The 18,922-nt window shown below is 36.6% G+C and overlaps 1 protein-coding gene across 15 annotated transcripts in view; it reads right to left on the bottom strand.

Annotated features, from left to right (window-relative positions):
- Window positions 1–18,922, bottom strand: part of CHODL (chondrolectin) — a 523,451-nt gene that overhangs the window by 183,772 nt on the left and 320,757 nt on the right. For 10 of the 15 annotated variants that reach the window (XM_049709916.1, XM_049709919.1, XM_049709914.1 and 7 more), the window contains one exon: window positions 15,559–15,718. The exons of the other annotated variants lie outside the window; for them this stretch is intronic. The gene's annotated coding sequence lies outside the window, so the exon portion shown is untranslated. The remainder of the gene's footprint in view (window positions 1–15,558; window positions 15,719–18,922) is intronic. 15 annotated transcript variants of the gene reach the window in all.

Genomic DNA, 18,922 nt, shown 5'->3' with positions numbered 1-18,922 from the left:
AATGAGCAAAATAATTGAAAAAGGAACATCAAATCATCCACCAGCTGGAGTATGGAATCCAGAAAGCGATGGTGAAATACAAGGCTGATAAAGTAAGTTAGGGCTGTATTGTGGAAGGCTGTGCTTCTCAAACTGGAGTTTGTGAGAAACCAGGGGAAATGTAGCAATTTGCCAGATGTTCACATACTCCCTGGAACATATTCCTGGAGCATCCAGAGAAGCAATTTAATGGTAAGAATTTAAAACGTTATTGGAACACAATGACATTTTTAATCAATTTTAATACAAAATATGAAATATCAAAGACATTTTAGGTGAAAACCTGCATTTTCTTGAGAATTTTTCTTCACTTTCTTTAGTAGTCAGAGGTATAATGATAGAAAAATTTAAGAATCATCACTGTAGTTTTATTTTAATGAGTAGACAATATGGATCCAAGGAGTGGTATGGTCAGAACGTTGCTTTAGTTCATCTAATCTGGAAGCAGGATAAAAGATGGAGTGAAAATGGGGTAGGTATGAGGTTCTGGGACTCTTTAGGTGCTATAACTAGACCAAGCTAGCAATAATAAAAGTTCAAGTAGAATAGTACATTACGGACGGGAACAAAAATGTAAAAACAAATTCATTACAGATAGTGACTATCAAACTTGGCATATGACTATACTTGGGGACTCAGGAAAAAAAGTCTGGATAATCCATTAGATATTGTTTGTAACGTTTGGTTTGGTTTGGAGCTGCAAACGAATTTAATGTTACCGTGTCTTGTGTTTGTAAGATTTATAATATTCAGAGAAATAAGTAAAAGGATCCTTGGGAAGATACTCTGTGTTAGCAGAAAGGAGTGGATATTTTTTGTAAGATGATTCCATCAGTGATTTCCCAATTAACCTCAGAATCAGCAACTTTAAATGTGGTAGGAAAAGTAGACGGACACCTATAGAAGTGAAAGCATGGTTCAGCAGCAGATGCTCAGGGTACAGTTTAAGGTGGGAAGGAGAGTGTAGTGGGGACGATTAGCTCTACCCTGGGCTTGTAGCAAGGAGACGGCTAGAAGCAGAGTAAGTAAACCAGCGCTCTAAAGAAAACTGAACAAATCTGTGAGGTAAAATAACATATGAAATTAGAGTATTTACATATAAAGAGACACCAATAATGCTTCATTACAGTAATCCAGATATTTATATCACCTCCAATAGCTTATTATTTTCCTATACTTATTTCATCTTGGGTATCACTGGTATTAGGGAGAAATTTATATTTATTCAATACCTGAGATGCCATTTGATTTCACTGAAAAAACACTTAGCTTGAAAAATAATGTCCAGTGGGATTCAAAGGAAAAAAATTGAAATAAGAATCAGCAGATCCAGCTTTTTTCTAACCTTCTAATACCTAGCTGTGATTTTTGACAAAGTGGATGTTTGCATTCATTCATTCATTCATTCATTTACTAATTATTAACTGAGCACCTACTCCCCACATTCCAAGCTCTGAGAGTTTGTGATACATCAATGAAAGCAAATATTCCTGCTCTCATGGAGATTGTACTCTTGCAGGAGGATACAGAAATAAAAAATGAACATAATGTATAATTAAATTTAGTACGTTACACCATGATAAGTTTTGTGGAAAAATTTAAAAGTAGAGCAAAGGAAATAGTGAGTGCCAGAGCTGGGGGAAGAAGTGTCAATGTTTAGAATGATCAGGATAGGTCTTATTTCAAATACAACATCTTAGCAGGAACTTGAAAAAGTTAGCCATGAGGATAACCAGGAAGGGTATATGTGTGTGTGTGTGTGTGTGTGTGTGTGTGTGTGTGTGTGTGTGTGCATGTTCAGGGTCGGGGGCGGATGCTATTTTCATATTATCCATAGACCCTAGCTTAGCATCACAGAGATAATCAAATTCTGATATATATTTCTTTAGTATATATAAATACAGAATTATTTAGTCTCTCTCTGTCTCAGTTTTCTTATCTACAAAATGAAGGAATTGAACTAGATCCAGAATTATCTAAGTCAGAATAGCAAGGGTTAAGTGGTGACAGTATTAAAGAGAATATGTATAAAGTCTCTGTTACAGGAAGTACTTTGGTCCGTTCATAAAACAGAGAAAAGGCCAGTTTTTCTGATACAGGAAGAACATGGAGGACTATTATATAAGATAAGATTGGAATGGAAATGACGTCCTGGATCCATCATAATTTTGCAACATTAGCTGGTGGTGAATTCAAATTATCAAGTCAACATTTACATTCTTTAAGCAAATTGAATACATTGGATAAAAGATAAAATAATGCACGTAGTAAAGGTAAATTTTGTTTTCTGAAGCATCTGTTTCACATATACATGTTAGTGTTTGTGTGAATTGGTCACCACATAAAGATTTCTTCTGGGGAACATAATCAAAAAAGTTTGACAGTGATCATGCGGGGCCTTAAAAATGATGTTAAATTTTAGAAAGCATAACACAAAAGAGATGTCCAGACCCATTCAGGGTACCTAAAGAAAGCAGATCTTCACGTTGCAGGTAGCAGTATTTATACACACCATAAGAGAAAACTTCCTAACAGCTCCATCAATTCAACTACGTGCTTGGCTTTCCATCACTGGAAGTTGGATGGTGATCTTTCGGAGATACTGTGGAAGGATTCTTGCCTACCTTTAGGACATGGACCTTAAAGAGCAAGGCTTTACTCCAGGACATGGAGCATAAAATGATGCACGATGTCTTTCCTCATCAGGAAGTTTGTGATTAAATTTAAAGTCACACACACATAAAAAATAACAGTAAACAACCAACAGAAAATATAAAAAAAGAGTGATAAAGATGGTAAAAACTCAAAGGTAGATTAAATCACTCTGAGTCAGGATGAACCAAGGAAAGCTCGGTAAGGAAAAGGGAGTTTTAGCTGAATCTTGAGGTAGAAGTGGTCGTGCATAGTTAGAAAAAAAGAGTTCCCATCAGGAGGAGACAAATGTGCATGAGTTGGGATGAGCAGGTGCAACCTGTTTGGTGACTGCAAACTCTACTGAGGACAGGGACCTGACTGAGGCCTGGCAGGTTATAAATAGGGAAGTCAAAATTGGGTCAGATTTTGTTGGACTTTGTCTTGAAGTATTGACCTGATGAAAGGGTTGGTTCAGGAAAATTTTCTGAACAGATGTGTCCATTTACATTAGATAGACTGTAAGAGAAAACTGAATATATATGTAAAGGTGTCCATCAAGGTGTAGTCAGGAAAACAGAAAACATTCCAGGTATTTCAATCAAGAAGGAATCAAATACAGTGGATTAGTTATTTATAAAACTCCTGCAAGGGGCTTCCCTGGTGGCGCAGTGGTTGAGAGTCCGCCTGCCGATGCAGGGAACACGGGTTCGTGCCCCGGTGCGGGAGGATCCCACATGCCGCGGAGCGGCTAGGTCCGTGAGCCATGGCCGCTGAGCCTGCTCGTCCGGAGCCTGTGCTCCGCAACGGGAGAGGCCACAACAGTGAGAGGTCCGCATACCGCAAAACAAAACAAAACAAAACAAAACAAAACTCCTGCAAGGGCTTCAGGAGTGAAGCTGAAAAAACAGGGTGGCATAAACTCTCCAGTTGACGTCTGACTTTTAGAGGGTCGAACACTTCAAGAAACTTAAACCTATGATCTGAGCTGCTTATAGCACCCAGGAGAGTAATTCACAGGGGGGAAACCAGAGGCTACTGAAAACTTCCCATCTGTCAAACCCCACACAACAGCCTACTGCAGATAAAGGAGCAATAGTATGGCTTTGGCTTCATTTCTGCCTTCCAAGTCTCACACTAGTCTCTTAATGGTGAAGTTGAAAGCTGAACCTTGCTGGTAAAGTATGCTGGTAAAGGATGTAGTCCCTAGGCTTCTAGGCTCATTGCCCAGAAGAGAGACTAGTAGGCTTGTTAAAAATACATGCACACGGGCTTCCCTGGTGGCACAGTGGTTGAGAGTCCGCCTGCTGATGCAGGCGACACGGGTTCGTGCCCCGGTCCGGGAAGATCCCACATGCCGCGGAGCGGCTGGGCTCGTGAGCCATGGCCGCTGAGCCTGTGCGCCCGGAGCGTACTGCAAAAAAAAAAAACATACATACACTCAGCCCCTGGTCCCTGCAGATGCATCAACACTCCATTCTTTCTTTAAGACTCCTCAAATCTCTCTTCTCTCACCCTACAATCAATAGTATTTTCAATCTAGACTTTGAATAGAAATTCTTTCTCTGACTCATCATGACGACTTCCATATTCTTTCTTGGGCAGGAGTAGATTAATTTTTCTCTGTATTCTTTTCTTTCCTTAGGCAATAAACATAGAGAACCCTAATAATAGAATGTGGAAGCAACGGGGGAAGAAGGAAATTTCAGGGGAAATTTTCAATGCTATTTCAAAAAGTTTATCCCACCACAAGCCAGGCATCTTCTTTTCCTCCTCAAGAGCGTAAATCAATTAGTCAAGTGAAAATTTTTAAAGGGGAAAACACAATACATTCATCTATTTTCATCTCATCTACTAAAGAGTAGATATAGCAATGTCTCAATATGTACATTATTATCTCATACATATTCTTACTGTATCTTAAAAAGAAACTTACATAAAAGCTGCTTAATATTCCTCAGAACAGCAAACCCAAGCAAGTCAGAACAGTCTGAGAATTTTTTAGTTTAAAGAGCACTCCAACACTGAAATGATCACTTCTTAAAATCTGTGTTATTAAGCTTTGCTCATGTGGCAAGTGACTTGTGTCTAGGAAGTTATTTAGCAATTATTTCTCATTATTTTAATAGGCATACACACAGCCAGTTAAAATTTCTTTCCAGGGATGATCCCATAAAGGCTGACTGGCAAATGAGAGTTTTCTCATCAATCGTTCGGAAAGAACAGCTATTTTCTATATAATCAATTCCATCAGCAATTATGATAATCAATAGCTCAGCAATTCATTCAGCAGTAATCAGTTAGATTCATTTGTCTCAGGCACTGAAATAACCCAGTGTTTTTTTCAACATTTCAGTTCATACATTACTTTAATTCCACATCTAAATGATACAAAACTAAAATTTTGTCATAAGAAAATAAAATGAGCTTCTATACCAAGCTAAATGTAAGAAATTTATTTTTAACTCCTTGTTCTTTAAAATAGAGGTTATTATTTTAATAAATTGCATCAAAATAAATTTAATCTACATACGGTGTGCAAATGATACAGTATATGCTGTTACAAATTGAATAATCAAATAAAAATCACTACCAATAAACACATTATATATTGGGAGTGTCTGAATTTGGGAGGTAAACCAAGTAAAATATATCAAGTAAAGTCATTTTTTTATCCTTAGACTTTTTTTCTACCTAAAAAAAATATAGACTTAGAAAAGAATGAGTTGAAATCTCAATGTGAATATTATACTTTTTAATTTAGGTAAATAATGCTGCTTGAATAATTAGAACTCATGCGGTAAAAAGGTAAAGCAAACAGAGAAAAAAAGTTTTATGGTTTAAGGTGAATAATTTAAAGGAGAAAAAAATCACAGAATCTTACTGAAAGTTTAAATCAATTTAATATAATCATTGCAAGAACAAAAAGGCTTCATGCCATGCCATATATTACTGATGCAAAAGATGGATGATGATTAAAGATAATCATTCAAGAAGACTACAGTTGATGCATTTATTAAGGAAAAACTACAATCTGAAACCAATTCAAAACACAACCAACTTACCTGCTGCTGAATTTTTTATTCACCTTATGGATGTCATTTTTTAAACTGGTTGTTTGGCAGTGCACTCAGATTTTCACCTTAATTTTACTTTAAAAACCTGGTACTAACCTTGTATTCCAGATCAAAGTCACTAATGTTTTGTCTATTTAAAAAAATTTTTTTCCAATGGTGTGGTATTTATAATAGATACTTCATTATCAACAGAGACTAAAGTCACAGTAAATGAGATGTGTCACAAAGCTGCCTTGAAATGGTTTGTAATAGTTCCCAACCCCAAAGTAATTCCTTATCATGTGAACAAAGAAGAGAAAGGGAAACTTCTCCGTGCAGCCTCAGGAGCAGCAGATTAAATCTCCACAATCAACTTGATGTACCCTGCATGTGTGGAATACCTGAATATACAATGAATCATCGCAAAATCGAGGCAGTGGATTTTGGGAGCAACTGTAGACTTCGGGTTTGCTGTATGCGACTGACTAGTTTCAGATTTTTATATTTATCTTAGTTTTTAGCTCTTGTTATCATTGGTGGATTTGTTCATTGGTTTGGTTGCTCTCTTTTTTTTTTATTACCTTTTTTATTTTAACAATATTTTTTTATTTTTTACTTTACTAACTTTATTTATTTTTCTTTCTCTCTTTTTTTTCTCCCTTTCCTTCTGAGCCATGTGGCTGACAGTGCCTTGGTGCTCCAGCTGGCTGTCAGGACTGAGCCTCTGAGGTGGGAGAGCCAAGTTCAGCACATTGGACCACCAGAGGCCTCCCAGCTCCACGTAATATCAACTGGCAAGAGCTCTCCCAGAGATCTCCATCTCAACGCTAAGACCCAGCTCCACTCAACGACCAGCAAGCTCCAGTGCTGGATAGACCATGCCAAACAACTAGCAAGACAGGAACACAACCCCACCCATTAGCAGAGAGGCTGCCTAAAATCATACTAAGTTCACAGACACCCCAAAACACACCACCAGACACAGTCCTGATGAACAGAAAGACAAGATCCAGCCTCATGCACCAGAACACAGGCATCAGTCCCCTCCACCAGGAAGCCTACACAACCCACCTGAACCAACCTTGCCCACTGGGGGCAGACACCAAAAACAATGGGAGCTATGAACCTGCAGCATGTGAAAAGGAGATCCCAAACACAGTTAGTTAAGCAAAATGAGAAGACAGAGAAAAACACAGCAGATGAAGGAGCAAAGTAAAAACCCACCAGACCAAACAAATGAAGAGGAAATAGGCAGTCTACCTGAAAAAGAATTCAGAGTAATGATAGTAAAGATGATACAAAATGTTGGAAATATACTGGAGGAGACACAAGAAACATTTAACAAGGACCTAGAAGAACTAAAGAGCAAACAAACAATGATTAACAACACAATAAATGAAATTAAAAATTCTCTAGAAGGAATCAATAGCAGAATAACTGAGGCAAAAGAACAGATAAGTGACCTGGAACATAAAATAGTGGAAATAACTACCACAGAGCAGAATAAAGAAAAAAGGATGAAAACAATTGAGGACAGTATCAGTGACCACTGGGACAATATTAAACACACCAACATTCAAATTATAGGGGTCCCAGAAGAAGAAGAGAAAAAGAAAGGGACTGAGAAAATATTTGAAGCGATTATAATTGAAAACTTTCCTAATATGGGAAAGGAAATAGTCAATCAAGTCCAGGAAGTGCAGAGTCCCATACAGGATAAATCCAAGGAGAAAAATGCCAAGACACATTTAGTCAAACTATCAAAAATTAAATACAAAGAAAAAAATTAAAAGCAGCAAGGGAAAAGCAACAAATAATGTACAAAAGAATCCCCATAAGGTTAACAGCTGATCTTTCAGCATAAACTATACAAGCCAGAAGGGAGTGGCAGGATATATTTAAATTGATGAAAGGAAGAAACCTACAGCCAAGATTACTCTACCCAGCAAGGATCTCACTCAGATTCAACAGAAAAATTAAAACCTTTATAGACAAGCAAAAGCTAAGGGAATTCAGCACCACCAAACCAGCTTTGCAACAAAAGCTAAAGGAACTTCTCTTGGCAGGAAACATAAGAGAAGGAAAAGACCTACAGTAACAAACCCAAAACAATTAAGAAAATGGTAATAGAAACATACATATCTATAATTACCTTAAATGAAAATGTAAATGGATTAAAAGCTCCAACTAAAAGACATAGACTGGCTGAATGGATAAAAAAACAAGCTGTGTATATATGCTGTCTACAAGAGACCCACTTCACACCTAGGGACACATACAAACTGAAAATGAGGGGATGGAAAAAGATATTCCATGCAAATGGAAATCAAAAACAAGCTGGTGTGGCAATTCTCATATCAAACAAAATAGACTTTACAATAAAGACTATTACAAGAGACAAAGAAGGACACTACATAATGATCAAGGGATCAAACCGAGAAGAAGATATAACAATTGTAAATATTCATTCACCCAACATAGGAGCACCTCAATACATAAGGCAAATGCTAACAGCCATAAAAGGGGAAATCATAGTAGGGGACTTTAACACCCCACTTTCACCAATGCACAGATCATCCAAAATGAAAATAAATAAGGAAACACAAGCTTTAAATGATACATTAAACATGATGGACTTAATTGATATTTATAGGAAAGTCCATCCAAAACCATCAGAATACATTTTCTTCTCAAGTGCTCATGAAACATTCTCAAGGATAGATCATATCTTGGGTCACAATTCAAGCCTTCGTAAATTTAAGAAAATTGAAATTGTATCAAGTATCTTTTCTGACCACAACACTATGAGACTAGATATCAATTATCTAGTTACAGTTATCAATTACAGGAAAAATATCTGTAAAAAATACAAACACATGGAGGCTAAACAATACACTACTAAATAAACAAGAGATCACTGCAGAAATCAAAGAGGAAATCAAAATACCTAGAAAAAAGTGACAATGAAAACACGAGGACCCAAAGTTAATGGGATGTAGCAAAAGCAGTTATAAGAAGGAAGTTTATAGCAATACAATCTTACCTCAAGAAACAAGAAAAATCTCAAATAAACAACCTAACCTTACACCTAAAGCAACTAGAGAAAGAACAACAACAACAACAACAAAAACCCAAAGTTAGCAGAAGGAAAGAAATCATAAAGATCAGATCAGAAATCAATGAAAAAGAAATGAAGGAAACTATAGAAAAGATCAATAAAACTAAAAGCTGGTTCTTTGAGAAGATAAACAAAATTGATAAACCATTAGACAGACTCAGTAAGAAAAAAAGGGAGAAGACTCAAATCAACAGAGTTAGAAATGAAAAAGGAGAAGTAACAACTGACACTACAGAAATACAAAGGATCATGAGAAATTACTACAAGCAGCTATATGCCAATAAAATGGACAACCGAGAAGAAATGGACAAATTCTTAGAAAAGCACAACCTTCTGAGACCGAACCAGGAAGAAATAGAAAATATAAACCGACCAATCACAAGCACTGAAATTGAAACTGTGATTAAAAATCTTCCAACAAACAAAAGCCCAGGACCAGATGGCTTCACAGGCGAATTCTATCAAACATTTAAAGAAGAGCTAACACCTATCCTTCTCATACTCTTCCAAAATATAGCAGAGGGAGGAAAACTCCCAATCTCATTCTACGAGGCCACCATCACCCTGATAGCAAAATCAGACAAAGATGTCACAAAAAATGGAAACTACAGAGCAATATCACTGATGAACACAGATGCAAAAATCCTCAACAAAATACTAGCAAACAGAATCCAACAGCACATTAAAAGGATCATAACACCATGATCAAGTGGGGTTTATCCCAGGAATGCAAGATTTCTTCAATATACACATATCAATCAACGTGATACACTATATTAACAAATTGAAGGAGAAAAACCATATGATAATCTCAATATATGCAGAAAAAGCTTTTGACAATATTCAACAACTATTTATGATAAAAACTCTCCAGAAAATAGGCATAGAGGGAACGCACCTCAACATAATAAAGGCCATATATGACAAGCACACAGCTAACATAGTTATCAATGGTGAAAAACTGAAACCATTTCCACTAAGATCAGGAAGAAGACAAAGTTGCCCACTCTTACGACTATTATTCAACATAGTTTTGGAAGTTTTAGCCACAGCAATCAGAGAAGAAAAAGAAATAAAAGGAACACAACTTGGAAATGAAGAAGTAAAACTGTCACTGTTTGCAGATGACATGATACTATATAGAGAGAATCCTAAAGATGCTACCAGAAAACTATGAGAGCTAATCAACGAATTTGGTAAGGTAGCAGGATGCAAAATTAATGCACAGCAATCTCTTGCATTCCTATACACTGATGATGAAAAATCTGAAAGAGAAATTAAGGAAACACTCCCATTTACCATTGCCACAAAAAGAATAAAATACCTAGGAATAAACTTACCTAAGGAGACAAAAGACCTGTATGTAGAAAATTATAAGACACTGATGAAAGATATCAAAGATGATACCAACAGATGGAGAGATATACCATGTTCTTGGATGGGAAAAATCAACATTGTGAAAATGACTCTACTACCCAAAGCAACCTACAGATTCAATGCAATTCCTATCAAACTACCAATGGCAGTTTTCACAAAACTAGAATGAAAACTTTCACAATTTGTATGGAAACACAAAAGACTCTGAATAGCCAAAGCAATCTTGAGAAAGAAAATTGGAACTGGAGGAATCAGGCTCCCTGACTTCAGACTATACTACAAAGCTACAGTAATCCAGACAGTATGGTGCTGGAACAAAAACAGAAATATAGATCAATGGAACAGGATAGAAAGGCCAGAGATAAACCCATGCACACATCGTCACCTTATCTTTTGATAAAGGAGGGAAGAATATACAATGGAGAAAAGACAGCCTCTTCAGTAAGTGGTGCTGGGAAAGCTGGACAGCTATATGTGAAAGAATGAAATTAGAACACTCCCTAACACCATACACAAAAATTAACTCAAAATGGATTAAAGACCTAAATGTAAGGCCAGACACTATAAAACTCTTAGAGGAAAACATAGGGAGAACACCCTATGACATAAATCACAGCAAGATCCTTTTTGACCCACCTTCTAGAGAAATGGAAATAAAAACGAAAATAAACAAATGGGACCTAATGAAACTTAAAATCTTTTGCACAGGAAAGGAAACCATAAACAAGACAAAAAGACAACCCTCATAATGGGAGAATATTTGCAAATGAAGCAACTGACAAAGGATTAATCTCCAAAATATACAAGCAGCTCAATATCAAAAAAACAAACAACTGAATCCAAAATGGGCAGAAGACCTAGACACTTCTCCAAAGAAGATATACTGATTGCCAGCAAACACATGAAACGATGCTCAACATCACTAATCATTAGAGAAATGCAAATCAAAACTACAATGATGTATCACCTCACACCAGTCAGAATGGCCATCATCAAAAAAATCTACAAGCAATAAATGCTGGAGAGGGTGTGGAGAAAAGGGAACTCTCTTGAACTGTTGGTGGGGATGTCAATTGATACAGCCACTATGGAGAACAGTATGGAGGTTAACTAAAAATAGAACTACCATATGACCCAGCAATCTCACTACTGGGTATATACCCTGAGAAAACCATAATGTACCACAATGTTCACTGCAGCACTATTTACAATAGCCAGGACATGGAAGCAACCTAAGTGTCCATCAACAGATGAATGGATAAAGAAGATGTGGCCCATATATACAATGGAATATTACTCAGCTATAAAAAGAAGAGAAATTTAGTTATTTGTAGTGAGGTGGATGGACCTAGAGTCTGTCATACAGAGTAAAGTAAGTCAGAAAGAGAAAAACAAATACTGTATGCTAACACATATATATGGAATCTAAAAAAAAAAAAAAAAGGGTTCTGACGAACCTAGTGGAAGGACAGGAATAAAGATGCAGACACAGAGAATGGATGCAGAGAAGGGGAAGGGTAAGCTGGGACAAAGTGAGAGAGTGGCATGGACATATACACTACCAAATATAAAATAGATAGCTAGTGGGAAGCAGCTGCATAGCACAGGGAGATTAGCTCAGTGCTTTGTGACCACCTAGAGGGGTGGGATAGGGAGGGTGGGAGGGAGATGCAAGAAGGAGGAGGTATGGGGATATATGTATATGTATAGCTGATTCATTTTGTTTTACAGCAGAAACTAACACAACATTGTAAAGCAATTATACTCCAATAAAGATGTTAAAAAAAAAAAAAAGCAGATATGGGGAAAAAAAAAAAAAAAGGAGCTGTAGTTACATTCCCAAATAGGGTGTTGAGGGCTGAACTAAAACAGATATGGGCAATGGGAGTTACAAGTGGAAAAAAAAATAATTATTCAAGAAAAACCCACAGGTCTTTAATAACTTATTACTGAGTAGGGGACAAAGGTTCAAATAAGGACTGTAATTTTACTACTTTTGAATAACAAATAATGAAGTTGTGTACCTAACTGAGAAACACAGAAAGAGAACATAATCAAGGTAAAGAAAAATGGTTCTGTTTTGGACATATCCTCCAAGTTGCCACAATTAGAGTTTAAAGAGAGAGAGAGAGTTTTAGAGGTCACTGGGGTACAAATGGTAGTTGAAGGTCACATTTCTTGGGGTGGGAGATAGTTCTCCATGGATCTTTTTCATTTTTGCATATCTTGGAGCAGATGCACTGATGGCCTTTGTTCTGGACTATATTTTCAAGGATGTTTGTGTGGTTAATAACCTTAGATATAGTTAGTGTCTCCCTCTAGAGCACAGGGAGGTTTAGTTCCTGTCCAGCATAGGAAAGATAATGTCTTCCTGCAGGGTAAAAATCAGGCAGACTTAACAGCCCATTACACAATATTTGGTTTCTCTAAGCTCAGGATTCCTTCTATAATGCAACCCACAAAGTGACCTTCTTTGTGTCCCTCTGTGGGAATTAGACCTCAGAGAATAGTGCAAATGCTGATTCTCTAGCCACTACTAGTGTTGTGAGTAAAAAGATTCCTTGTCTCTGACCCAAGAGTTGCATGACACTGTGGCAGGTTAACTTGCAAGTAAAGTAAAACCTCAGACCCTTCACAGTTATTTACATCTGGAAAACCTCAACATTTAAGGGTTAAAAATGAAAGATATTGCCTCATCATATTGAAAAGGGCTAGCCAACTAGGCAGAAAGATACAGAGCTTTCTTTCCAGAGAGAAGAGAATTTTCAAGAAGGAAATTTTCAACAATGCAGAGATGTCAAGTAAGAAGAGGACTTCAAAAGGTCAGTTCAATTTGGTAACATCAACAAGAACACTTTCAAGGTGAGATGGAGTTCAAGAACAGTATTCAGTGGATGGAGGGTAAAATTTAGGGAAGGATAGAGTGAGAGTAGATTGAAACATCTATTTAAAGAAGTTTGGTCTCAAACATAAATCGTACCAATGTTTTCATAGGTCAGTCTCCCAAAGAAATAGAAATAAAAACAAAAATAAACAAATGGGACCTAATCAAATGTATAAGCTTTTGCACAGCAAAGGAAACCATAAACAAAATGAAAAGAAACAAAACAACCTACAGAACTGGGAGAAAATATTTACAAATTATGCAACCAACAAGGGCTTAATTTCCAAAATATACAAACAGCTCATAAAACCCAATAACAAAAAACAAACAACCCATTCAAAAACTGGGCAGAAGACTTAAATAGACATTTCTCCAAAGAAGACATATAGATGGCCAAGATGTACATGAAAAGATGCTCAACAACACTAATTATTAGAGAAATGCAAATCAAAACTACAAGGAGTTATCACCTCACACCAGTCAGAATGGCCATCATTAAAAAGTCTACAAATAACAAATGCTAGAGATGGTGTGGAGAAAAGGGAACCCTCTTACACTGTTGGTGCGAGTGTAAATTGATGCAGCCATTATGGAAAACAGTATGGAGGTTTCTCTGAAAACTAAAAATAGAGTTGGCATATGATCCAGAAATCCCACTCTTGGGCATATAGCCAGACAAAACTATAACTCAAAAAGATACATGCACCCCTATGTTCATAGCAGCACTATTTACAATAGCCAAGGCATGGAAACAACCTAAACGTCCATCGAGAGATAAATGGATAAATGGATAAAAAGATGTGGAATACTACTCAGTCATAAAAAAAGAATGAAATAATGCTATTTGCAGCAACATGTATGCAACTAAAGATTATCATACTAAGTGAATTAAGTCAGAAAGAGAAGGACAAATACCATATGATATCACTTATACGTGGAATCTAAATACAACACAAATATCTATGGAACAGAAACAGACTCACAGACATAGAGAACAGACTTGTGGTTGCCAAGGGGGTGGGCGGGGGGGTGGCAGAGGGAAGTATTGGGAGTTTGGGATTAGCAGATGCAAACTGGTATAAATACTATGGATAAACAATAAGGTCCTACTGAATAGCACAGGGAATTCAATACCCTGTGATAAACCATAATGGAAAAGAATATGTAAAAGAATATACATGTATAACTAAGTCACTTTGCTGTACAGCAGAAATTAACACAACATTGTAAATCAACTATACTTCAATAAAATTTTTAAAAATAAAATAAATAAAATAAAATAAGAAGTTTGGTCTCAAATAAAATTTTGGCCTTGAAGAGAAGTAAACATTTAGGGCTGTAGTTTGATGAGAGGGCAAAATTAATAAAAAGAATTTTTTGCGTGTATTATTTTATTTTTTAATGAGAGAAAAAAAGAAAAGAAAAGAAAATACCCAGTACTTAGATGACAAGAGAAAAACTGAAGATTGGGAGGAAGGAGAAATGAAACAGAGCAAGAATTAAAATTAAGTGAATGCTAAAATGAAAAAAAAAAATTTAACCTGCTCAACAACTCTTTAGGGATGAAGAAAGAGTCCATCACAAATGAACTCTCTGACTAGTCTGTTGGCTGAGAATATAGCAGGTCATACAAAAGAGAAGCGGAAAATTACTTGGAATAGCAATGTTTAGAGAACCTTATTGGAGAGAACACATGAAAACAAATGACGTTTTATGATTCAGAAATCCACATTTCTCAAGTATGAAGGAAAAAGAAGCCAAATCAAGCATGTGTTGTTTTTCTAGGGCTGTTGGGTAGGTGGCTTAAACAACAGAAATGTATTGTTTCATAGTTCTGGAGGCTTTAAGTCCTAGATCAAGGTGCAGGCAGGGTGGTTCTTTCTGAGAGCTGTTAAGGGAGAATCTGTTTAATGTCTCTCCCTCAGCTTCTGGTACTTAGCTGGCAATCTTTGACATTCCTTCACTTGTAGAATCATCATCCTGATCTCTTTATCTATACACGGTGTTCTCCCTATGTGCACGTCTGTATCCAAATTTCCCCTTTATATAACGATATGGTTCATATTGTATTAAGGTCCATCCTAATGACCTCATCCTAACTTGACTACATCTACAAAGTCCCTATTTTCCAAAAATGTCACATTTTGAAGTACTGGGGGTTAGGATTTCAACTTTTTTTTTATCTTTTAGGGGGACACAATTCAACCCATAACAAAGTTTATACTCATCTTTCAAAGAGAAGTCTTCTCCCACTAGCTCAAATAGCTCTCTACAATTCTTAAAATTGTTACCAGCATGTGTTGAGGTGAGTGTGTATGAGAAGCCCCTCATACTGTCTGGCATGAAACATGGCTCACTAAGTATCTTCTATGCCTCTGTATTTGTTTACTAGGGAAGCCATAATGAATAACCTCAGATTGGGTGACTTAAACAGTAGAAATTTATTTTCTTACAGTTATGAAGGCCAGAAGTCCAAGATCAAGGTGTCAGCAGATGTGGTTACTCCTGCGGCCTCTCCCTGGCTGGCAGATGGCCACCCTTTGGCTGCCTCTTCACATAGTCATCCTTCTGTGTATGCACTGCCCTGGTATCTGTATGTCCAAATTTCCTCTTCTTTTAAGGACACAAATTAGACTGGATTAGGGCCCACCCTAACGTTCTTATTTTAATTACCTCTTTAAAGACCCTACATCTAAATAAAGTTTCATTCTGCGACATTGGGGGTTATGGCTTCAACTTATAGCTTCTGAGGAGACATAATTCAGCCTGTAAGAGCCCCCTAAGTTATACTTCCCAGACAAATGCGGTAATAAGAATCCATGCATATTTCTCTTTGGGTAATGACAGAGACTTCCTTCTCCCTACATGACTTTCTCTATCCCCATTCTAAGGTCCACCTAGTTGTTACGAGATCTCTTACTCGTGGAGAAAGTGCAATGGGCTCTCTTACCAGTTACCAGTCCCTAGAGAGGGTCATTCAAACCTACAGCATCGTATGAGAAAAAACAATACAGAAATAAAACATTCAAATGTGAATTAAACAATAGTCAGACTTTCCCTTATTGTGGTTTAAAAGTTAAATACAAAACTATGTAACTAAGAGAAAGAAAATTGCTAGAGTCCCTCTTAGAATTGACCAATTTCTGGCCTGAAAGTCTTAGTTTACTGGAAAAGAAATGTTGCATATTTATGAAATAAGATTGAAAATCCAGTACATAATTTCCTAGCTTTTTACTAACCTGAAATAAAATATATAACCTTATATTTCATAGAAAATGTAATTTAGTAGCATAAATCATGAGTTGAGGGCATGAAAAAAGAAATTACAAGTTTCCAAGTTAACTTAACTCTAACACAGTTTTAGAGTCAGCAATCAATACCAAAATCTTCCATAACCTCCCTAACAAAATTTGCTGTAGATTTGTACATTGGATAATCATTGAAATGTAACAAATATTTGCCTTTCAAATTTTCTGATGAAGTAGGTAAATTGGATTAGGTTGCTTATGTTAAATAGCAATGCATCATTATCAACTGTGAGCTTCCTCCTTCTCAAATGTGCCATCACAGCATTCATGTTAAAAAAATTTTAATGCATTTCTTAATACTCTCAAATATTCAAAACTTCACTTGAGCTTTTCTTGCCAAGAAAAAAGTGCCTTAGCGTCTCATATTCTAACAAATTTGTCTCCAATATTTCATTCAGTGAGTACCTCTGAATGATAAATGATCACTGGCTCTGCTAAAACACTGATGTTTTCCTCCTAAACTTCTTAAAATTTTTAATGTAATGTCTGTCTGCCTGGTTCTTTACTCAGGCTTCATCAGCAACTTGATTGTAGTCTCAAGGAGTGCAATGCTTTGGTTAAAATTCTTCACTTCTTACTAAATAACACCATACTTGTCACCTTATCAGGAAAGAAATAACACTACTGACACAAAATTTCAAGCTCCAAATACTTACGGCATTCTCAATTCTCAAATATCCTTGAGAGGACTATGTGCCTTAGTATTAATGAAAGCAGTCCAAGTCTTTTGTGCATTCATTTATTCATTAAATTTACTCATTTATCATGCAATTTTTTAGAATGTGCTCTGAGCCAAGTATTTTATTAGAGCTTAAAGATACAAAGATAAAAGAGAAGGTCTATGCCCTCAGGTGGTTTACAGTGCCTTATAATGCGTATTCCAATGCAGGACTGACAATTGTGGATTGAATCAGAAAGCAGGCATGATTGACTGCAAAGAGAAGCTGGGTGTGTGTGCATGTGTGCCCTTGTATTCAAAGAGCAAGACGTGGTAAGATAACCATGATATTATTAGTGGGTACAAGCATAAGTCCTTTCCATGAAGCCTACTCATAAAACCTGTCCTTCAGTTGTAGTAGTAACCACCATTTTCAAGAGCATGAGCTGTATTTGATTCACAAATGACCTCATCCACCCAACACACAATGGGATAATTGCTCATGCCATATATACAGATCATTTGAAGCCACGATTCCATTTGTGCTAATAGCAATATTCTTGTTTATTCTACTCTCACTTAATTTACTTAACTATAAACAACTACTGAAATATTAATGAGGCAGACACTCATTACACACGTTTAATTTAGATTCATTATTATTAATTTTATCAAAAACTATCAAATACCTAGTTTGTGTCAGGCATTGTATTAGGCACTGGGAATAAATTAATAAGTAAAAACTGACAGAGGCCCAGCATCCTTGGAGCTCTCATAGAGAGATGGGAATTATTTAAGTATAACACAATTTAAAATAAATTATAATTGTGATAAGTGCCGACAAGGGCACTTAGAGGAATCTCTGACCCAGGGCAGGAGGCCAATGAAGGATTCTTAGAAAAAGTGAAGACTGATCTACAGTCTCAGGGAAGAGCAGTAATATGAGGTGAAGGAGAGCTTGAGTGTAAGAGACAGAGATGATCTTGGAAGAGGGAATGATCCTTAATGAGAAGCAGCCAATCACACTGAGGAATAGAGTAGATGGAGAATAGAAAGTAGGGCTGAGAAATGTGAAAAAAAAAAAAAAAAAGAGATGCACAGGAGGAGGATGGATGCCAGGCTATGCTTGGACCTGGATACCATGTTCAAAATTTTGGTCTTTATCCTAAGAGCAACGGGAATCCATTAATGTATTTTTTTTTGAACTAGGTATTTTATTGAGGTATGATTGGAATAAAAAACAATCTGTACAATTTAATGTATGAAACTTGATGAGTTTAGAGATAACTATATATCCATGAAACCATCATCATAATCAATACCATAAATATATCTATCATGTCGAAAAGTTTCCTCCTGACCTCTTTATTTATGTTTTTTTTTTTGTGATAGGAACACAAGATCTACCTCTTAGCAAGATTTTAAGCATAAGACATAGTATCATTGGGGCTTCCCTGGTGGTGCAGTGGTTAAGAGTCCACTTGCCAATGCAGGGGACATGGGTTCTATCCCTGGTCCAGGAAGATCCCACATGCAGCAGAGCAACTAAGCCTGAGAGCCACAACTACTGAACCCCATGCTCCACAAGAGAAGCCACCGCACCAAGAAGCCCACACACTGCAACGAAGAGTAGCCCCCACTCGCTGCAACTAAAGAAAGCCCACACACGAAGACCCAATGCAGCCAAAAATAAATAAATAAATAAATAATTTTTTTTTAAAGACATAGTGTTGTTAACTATGAGAACTATACTGTACAATGAATCTCTAGGACTTACTCATCTTGCATAACTGAAACTTTGTACCCTTTGACCACGTTTCCCCTGCCCCTCAGACCCTGGCAACTACTATT

This window comes from Orcinus orca, chromosome 5 (assembly GCF_937001465.1).
Source record: "Orcinus orca chromosome 5, mOrcOrc1.1, whole genome shotgun sequence".
Lineage (NCBI taxonomy): Eukaryota > Metazoa > Chordata > Mammalia > Artiodactyla > Delphinidae > Orcinus > Orcinus orca.
This window is presented reverse-complemented; position numbering and strand designations above follow the sequence as displayed.